Genomic DNA, 8986 nt, shown 5'->3' on the forward strand with positions numbered 1-8986 from the left:
ATTTAGCTCATCAATCTCGTAAGTGAGGTTGCGGATCAGCTCCGAGTTGTGCTCGACGCGGTTAAGAAGTATGTCAGACGGTGAGTCCCAACTCTTAGAGTTGTTTCCCCACTCCTCAGCTTCGGGTTTCATCCTTCCTGCAGTGTTAGAACGATCCATATCCCAACTACTAGGCAATACTTCCTTGGGAATCCTTTCAATTTGACTATTATAAATTAGAGTGTGGAAGGGGTTATCGATGCCTGGAGGAGATGTCCTTGGAGGTAGGAAGCGACGTGGGACTTTTCCTCCGGTGCTAATTCGTGCGCTTCTTTTGGGGTTGAACGGATTTGCCACCACCCCGATGCTTGCGACGGTGGCGCGTGGGTATACCCGCGGGTCTTCCTCCACTTCTCCTTCATCTTCACTCTCGACTTCTTCTTTTAACTCGGAATCTTGAATATCTTCCTCCAAAGGCCCCTTGCTCTTGTTGTTGGAGACCATGATGCTTCTAGATCAAAAACAGATCCTGGCAGAAAACAGCTCGAAACGAAACACGGCGAGAAGCCGATATACGGACATCGGGGGATCCTGGGAATTATATAGCAAAAGTTTTCACGACAGAAGGAAACTACCAGGTCGAACCAGAGTGGAAGAGGGACTCCGAGGAGCCGTCCCCATATGGCGGCGCGGCCAGGGTGGGGCCCGCGCCACCACGTGGGGACACACCCTCGTGCGTCTCCTCCGCTCCGATTCGATCTCGTAATTTTTCATATTTTCTAAAAATAGCAAAAACATTGTTCGGAAAGTTAAACGCGGACTTTTTATTACCAAAATTGTTACCTATTCGAAGTCAAACTCCGCAGAACTATCAATTTGATCTTTGATGAAAGTTTTCGGAGTCACCACTCGAATAACATCAACATCTTCATTATAAGAATCTCCAGAGATATAATGCTTGAGTCTTTGTCCATTCACCACTTGTGTGGCATCACCTTTCAGAGAACCAATTTTTATTGCCCCTGAATGATACACCTCCACAATGACATATGGTCCTTCCCATTTTGAGATTAATTTCCCTGCGAAAAATCTGAGACGGGACCGATACAATAGGACTTTATCTCCAACATTAAATTCTCTTTTAATAATTCTTCTGTCATGCCATTTCATAACTTTCTCCTTAAAAAGTTTAGCATTTTCATAAGCTTCACTTCTCCACTCATCTAAAGAACTCAATTGTAGCAACCTTTTCTTACCGGCAAGTTTAAAATCTTTATTAAGTTCTCTTACAGCCCAATAAGCTTTGTGCTCTAGTTCTAAAGGTAAATGACAAGATTTTCCGTAAACCATTTTATAAGGAGACATACCCATAGGATTTTTATAAGCAGTTCTATAGTCCCACAATGCTTCCTTCAACTTACTAGCCCAATTTTTCCTAGATTTATTAACAGTCTTTTGCAAGATAGATTTAATTTATCTATTTGATAATTCTACTTGCCCACTAGTTTGAGGATGATAAGCTGAAGCAATTCTATGATTAATACCATATTTAGCAAGAGTTTTTCTAAAACCACCATGAATAAAATGAGAATCTCCAACAGTCATAAGATATCTAGGTACTCCAAACCTAGGAAAAATAACATCTAAAAGCATTTTTAAAGAGGTCTCACCATCAGCACTTTTTGTGGGTATGGCTTCCACCCATTTAGTAACATAATCAACAACGACAAGTATATGAGTGTTACCTTCTTAAGAAGGGAAAGGACCCATGAAGTCAAATCCCCAACAATCAAATGGTTCAATAACAAGAGTATAATTCATAGGCATTTCATTGCGTCTAGAGATATTACCAACTGCTTGACATTCATCACAAGATAAAATAAACTTTCTTGCATCTTTAAAGCGAGTTGGCCAATAAAAACCTCACTGTAGAACCTTTTGTGCGGTTCTATCTCCGGCGTGATGTCCTCCATAAACACTACCATGACATTTACTCAATATCTCCTGTTGTTCATATTCGGGAACACATCTTCGCATAATACCATCCACTCCTTTATATAAGTGTGGGTCATCCCAAAAATAATGCCTCAAGTCATAAAAGAATTTTCTCCTTTGCTGAGCTGAAAAGGTTGGAGGCAAGTACTTGGAAACAATAAAGCTAGCATAATCAGCATACCAAGGACTATCTCGCGATCTCACCTTTATTACAGCCAATTGTTCATTTGGAAAACTATCATTAACAGGAACAGGATCATAAACAATATTTTCCAATCTAGAAAAATTATCAGCAACAGGATTATCAACGCCTTTCCTATCTACAATATGTAAATCAAATTCTTGCAAAAGAAGCGCCCAACTAATAAGCCTTGGCTTAGCATACCTCTTTTCCATAAGGTACCTAATTGCAGCATGATCAGTATGAATTGTGACTTTTGAATCAACAATATAAGGTCTAAACTTGTCACAAGCAAAAACTACAGCTAATAATTCTTTTTCAGTTGTAGCATAATTTCTTTGAGCAGCATCAAGAGTTTTACCAGCATAATGAATAACATTTAAATTTCTATCTACTCGCTGTCCAAGAACAACACCTACAGCAAAATCACTAGCATCACACATAATTTCAAAAGGTAAAATTCAATCAGGAGGTTCAACTACAGGAGCAGTTGTTAAGGATTTCTTTAGAGTTTCAAAAGCTTCCTTACAATCATCATCAAAAACAAAAGGTACATCTTTTTTAAGAAGATTAGTAAGAGGCTTTGAAATTTTAGAGAAATCTTTAATAAATCTCCTATAAAAACCAGCATGACCAAGAATACTACGAATACCTTTAACATCCCTAGGATAGGGCATCTTCTCAATTGCTTCGACTTTAGCTCTATCAACTTCAATACCTCTCTCAGAAATTTTATGTCCCAATACAATTCCTTCATTAACCATAAAGTGACATTTCTCCCAATTAAGAACAAGGTTAGTTTCTTCACATCTCTGCATAACTTTATCAAGGTTTCGCAAACAATTATCAAAAGAATTCCCGTAGACAGAGAAATCATCCATGAATACCTCTACAATCTTTTCACAAAAGCCATGAAAAATACCAGACATGCATCTTTAAAAAGTAGCAGGAGCATTACATAAACCAAAAGGCATACGCCTATAAGCATAAGTTCCATAGGGACAAGTGAAAGTGGTTTTCTCTTGATCTTTAGCTCTAACATCAATTTGTGAAAACCCAGAATAACCATCAAGAAAGCAGAAATGAGTATTTTTAGACAATCTTTCTAGCATTTGTTCAATAAAGGGTAAAGGGTAATGATCTTTCTTAGTAACTTTATTAACCTTTCGAAAATCAATGCACATTCTATACCCTACAACTACTCTTTGAGGGATGAGCTCATCATTATCATTAGGTACAACAATTATTCCTCCTTTCTTGGGAACACAATGCACAGGACTGACCCATCTACTATCAGCAATAGGATATATAATACCAGCTTCAAGAAGTTTTAATACCTCATTCCTTACCACATCCTTCATCTTAGGAATTAGACGATGCTGATGTTCAACAACAGGCTTTGCATCATCTTCCATGTTGATGGCTGCTGTCTACTGTTGGCTTCTTTTCCTGTAGACAGTGTTGGGCCTCCAAGAGCAGAGGTTTGTAGAACAACAGCAAGTTTTCCCTTAAGTGGATCACCCAAGGTTTATCGAACTCAGGGAGGAAGAGGTCAAACATATCCCTCTCAAGCAACCCTGCAATCACGATACAAGAAGTCTCTTGTGTCCCCAACACACCTAATACACTTGTCAGATGTATAGGCGCACTAGTTCGGCGAAGAGATAGTGAAACACAAGTAATATGGATGAATATGAGTGGTAATAGCAATCTGAAATAAATATGGCAGCGAGTAAACATGCAACAGAACAGTAAACAAACGGAGATTCGATGTTCGGAAACAAGGCCTAGGGATCATACTTCCACTAGTGGACACTCTCAACATTGATCACATAATAAAACCACTCTACACTCTCTTGTTGGATAACAAACACCATTCATTGTGTAGGGTTACAAGAGCACCTCAATGCCGGAGTTAACAAGCTCCACAACATTCGATGTTCATATTTAAGTAACCTTAGAGTGCATGATAGACCAACGCAATTATACCGAGTACTAACATAGCATGCACACCGTCACCGACAGACTATGAAAGGAGGAATAGATCACATCAATACTATCATAGTAATAGTTAACTTCATAATCTACAAGAGATCACAATCATAGCTTATACCAAGTACTACATGATGCACACACTGTCAACATTACATCATGGAGGAGGAATAGACTACTTTAATAACATCACTAGAGTAGCACATAGATGATATTCAACTAGATCACAAAGAGAGAGATGAACCACATAGCTACGGTAGAGCCTTCAGCCTCGGGGGAGAACTACTCCCTCCTCATCATAGGAGACAGCGATGGCGATGAAGATGGCGGTGGTGTCGATGGAATGCCTTCCGGGGGCATTTCCCCGTCCCGGCGGCGTGCCGGAACAGAGACTTCTGTCCCCCGAATCTTGGCTTCGCGATGGCGGCGGCTCTGGAAGGTTTCTCGTACCGTGACTTATTCGTTTAGGGTTTTCACGACAGAGGCTTTAAGTAGGCGGAAGGGCAGCCTCGGAGGGGCCCTGGTAGGGCCACACCATAGGGGGGTGCGCCCCACCCCTTGGCCGCGCCGCCCTGGCGTGTGGGCCCCCCTGGCTCCTCTCTGGCCCCTCTTCGGTGCTCTGGAAGCTTCCGGAAAAAATAAGATGTTGGGCGTTGATTTCGTCCAATTCCGAGAATATTTCCTGTGTAAGATTTCCGAAACCAAAAACAGCAGAAAATAGGAACTGGCACTTCGGTATCTTGTTAATAGGTTAGTTCCGGAAAATGCATAATAATGACATAAAGTGTGAACAAAACATGTAGGTATTGTCATAAAACAAGCATGGAACATCAGAAATTATAGATACGTTGGAGACGTATCAGCATCCCCAAGCTTAGTTCCTACTCGCCCTCGAGTAGGTAAACGATAAAAAAGAATAATTTCTGAAGTGACATGCTACCAACATAATCTTGATCATACTATTGCAAAGCATATGAGATGAATGCAGTGATTCAAAGCAATGGTAAAGACAATGAGTAAACAACTGAATCATATAGCAAAGACTTTTCATGAATAGTACTTTCAAGACAAGCATCAATAAGTCTTGCATAAGAGTTAACTCATAAAGCAATAAATTCAAAGTAAAGGCATTGGAGCAACACAAAGGAAGATTAAGTTTCAGCAATTGCTTTCAACTTTCAACATGCATATCTCATGGATAATTGTCAACACAAATTAATATAACAAGTGCAATAGGTAAACATGTAAGAATCAATGCACACAATTGACACAAGTGTTTGCTTCTAAGATAGAAAGAAGTAGGTAAACGGACTCAACATAAAAGTAGAAGAAAGGCCCTTCGCAGAGGGAAGCAGGGATAAAATCATGTGCTAGAGCTTTTCAAGTTTTGAAATCATAAAGAGAGCATAAAAGTAAAGTATTGAGAGGTGTTTGTTGTTGTCAACGAAGGTTAGTGGGCACTCTAACCCCCTTGCCAGACAGACTTTCAAAGAGCGGCTCCCATGAAATTTTTATTTTTGGGTGACACTCCTTCCAACCTTTGCTTTCACAAACCATGGCTAACCGAATCCTCGGGTGCCTTCCATCAATCTCATACCATGAAGGAGTGTCTTTTTATTTTACTTTTATTTACATGACACTCCTCCCCACCTTTTCTTTCTCAAGCCATGGCTAACTGAATCCTCGGGTGTCTTCCAACAATAACATACCATGGAGGAGTGTCTATTTGTAAAATTATGAAGGTTAATTAATTGGGGCTGGGAACTCCATTGCCAGCTCTTTTTGCAAAATTATTGGATAAGCGGATGAAGCCACTAGTCCATTGGTGAAAGTTGCCCAACAAGATTGAAAGATAAACACCACATACTTCCTCATGAGCTATAAAACATTGACACAAATAAGAGATAATAACTTTTGAATTGTTTAAAGGTAGCACATGAAGTATTTACTTGGAATGGCAAGAAATACCACATAGTAGGTAGGTATGGTGGACACACATGGCATAGGTTTTGGCTCAAGGTTTTGGATGCACGAGAAGCATTCCCTCTCAGTACAAGGCTTTGGCTAGCAAGGTTGTTTGAAGCAAACACAAGTATGAACCGGTACAGCAAACCTCACATAAAAACATATTGCAAGCATTATAAGACTCTGCACTATCTTCCTCGTTGCTCAAACACTTTTACCAGAAAATATCTAGACCTTAGAGAGACCAATCATGCAAACCAAATGTCAACAAGCTCTACGGTATTTCTTCACTAATAGGTGCAAAGTACGTGATGCAAGAGCTTAAACATGATCTATATGAGCACAACAATTGCCAAGTATCAAATTATTCAAGATATTATACCAACTACCACATGTAGCATTTTCCGTTTCCAACCATACAACAATGAACGAAGCAGTTTCAACCTTCTCCATGAACATTAAGAGTAAAGCTAAGAACACATGTGTTCATATGCAACAGCGGAGCGTGTCTCTCTCCCACACAAGCATGAATTTATTCAGAGAATGAAAATAACAAAAATGAAAATAAAAACACACAGACGCTCCAAGTAAAGTACATAAGATGTGATGGAATAAAAATATAGTTTCAGTAGAAGTGACCTGATAAGTTGTTGATGAAGAAGGGGATGCCTTGGGCATCCCCAAGCTTAGATGCTTGAGTCTTCTTAAAATATGCAGGGATGAACCACGGGGGCATCCCCAAGCTTAGACTTTTCACTCTTCTTGATCATATTGTATCATCCTCCTCTCTTGATCCTTGAAAACTTCCTCCACACCAAACTCAAAACAAACTCATTAGAGGGTTAGTGCATAATCAAAAATTCACATGTTCAGAGGTGACATAATCATTCTTAACACTTCTGGACATTGCACAAAGCTACTGAAAGTTAATGGAATAAAGAAATCCATCAAACATAGCAAAACAGGCAATGCGAAATAAAAGGCAGAATCTGTCAAAACAGAACAGTCCGTAAAGACGAATTTTTCTGGGGCACTAAACTTGCTCAGATGAGCAAACTCAAAACTAATGAAAGTTGTGTACATATCTGAGTATCACTCACGTAAATTGGCAGATTTTTCTGAGTTACCTACAGAGAACCCTGCCCAAATTCGTGACAGCAAGAAATCTGTTTCTGCGCAGAAATCCAAATCTAGTATCAACCTTCTATTAGAGACTTCGCTTGGCACAACAATGCAATAAAATAAAGATAAGGAGAGGTTGCTACAGTAGTAACAAATTCCAAGACACAACAAAATAGTAGCAAAATAAAAACATGGGTTATCTCCCAAGAAGTGCTTTCTTTATAGCCATTAAGATGGGCTCAGTAATTTTAATGATGCACTCGCAAGAAATAAGAGTTGAAGCAAAACAGAGCATCAAAAAGCAAATTCAAAACAAATTTAAGCCTAACCCACTTCCTATGAAAAGAAATCTTGTACACAAATGAATTCATGAAGAAGAAAGTGACAAGCATAGGAAGATAAAACACGAGTAACTTCAAGATTCTCAACATAAAGAGGGGAAACTTAATATTATTAAGATGCATATAACCATGTTTCCATCTCTCATAATAACTTTCAGTAGCATCATGAACAAACTCAACAATATAACTATCACATAAAGCATTCTTATCATGAGTCTCATGCATAAAATAATTACTACTCCCAACATAAGCATAGTCATTCTTATTAATTATAGCGGGAGCAAATTCAACAAAGTAGCTATCATTATTATTCTCATCAAGTGTAGGAGGCTTAGTATAATCATAATAAAATTTATCCTCCATAGTAGGCGGCACCAAAATACCACTATCATTATAATCATCATAAATAGGAGGCAAAGTATCACCAAAGAAAATTTTCTCCTCAATGCTTGGGGGACTAAAAATATCATGCTCATCAAAACCAGCTTCCCCAAGCTTAGAATTTTCCATAGCATTAGCAACAATGGTGTTCAAAGCGTTCATACTAATATCATTGCTACTAGCATGCAAATAAGGTTCCATAGGTTTTTTAATTTTCGCATCAAACAATCCATGTCTCAACTCAGGAAATAGATTAAAAAGCTCACTGTTGTTTTCCATTATGCCTAACTAGTGAAATAAAAACAAGAAACAAAAAGATGCAATTGCAGGATCTAAAGGAAATAGCTTCGGCACTCACACACCAGCAATAGTACTAGGAAATAGCTTTAGTAGTCGGAGGATGTGAATACCTTTTACCTTACCTCCCCGGCAACGGCGCCAGAAAATAGCTTGCTGTCTACGGTTGGCTTCTTTTCCTGTAGACAGTGTTGGGCCTCCAAGAGCAGAGGTTTGTAGAACAGCAGCAAGTTTTCCCTTAAGTGGATCACCCAAGGTTTATCGAACTCAGGGAGGAAGAGGTCAAAGATATCCCTCTCAAGCAACCCTGCAATCATGATACAAGAAGTCTCTTGTGTCCCCAACACACCTAATACACTTGTCAGATGTATAGGCGCACTAGTTCGTCGAAGATATAGTGAAACACAAGTAAAATGGATGAATATGAGTGGTAATAGCAATCTGAAGTAAATGTGGCAGCGAGTAAACATACAACAGAACAGTAAACAAACGGAGATTCGATGTTCGGAAACAAAGCCTAGGGATCATACTTTCACTATTGGACACTCTCAACATTGATCACATAATAAAACCACTCTACACTCTCTTGTTGGATAACAAACACCATTCATTGTGTAGGGCTACAAGAGCACCTCAATGCCGGAGTTAACAAGCTCCACAACATTCGATGTTCATATATAAATAACCTTAGAGTGCATGATAGACCAACGCAATTATACCGAGTACTAACATA

Source organism: Lolium perenne, chromosome 6, assembly GCF_019359855.2.
Source record: "Lolium perenne isolate Kyuss_39 chromosome 6, Kyuss_2.0, whole genome shotgun sequence".
Classification (NCBI taxonomy): domain Eukaryota; kingdom Viridiplantae; phylum Streptophyta; class Magnoliopsida; order Poales; family Poaceae; genus Lolium; species Lolium perenne.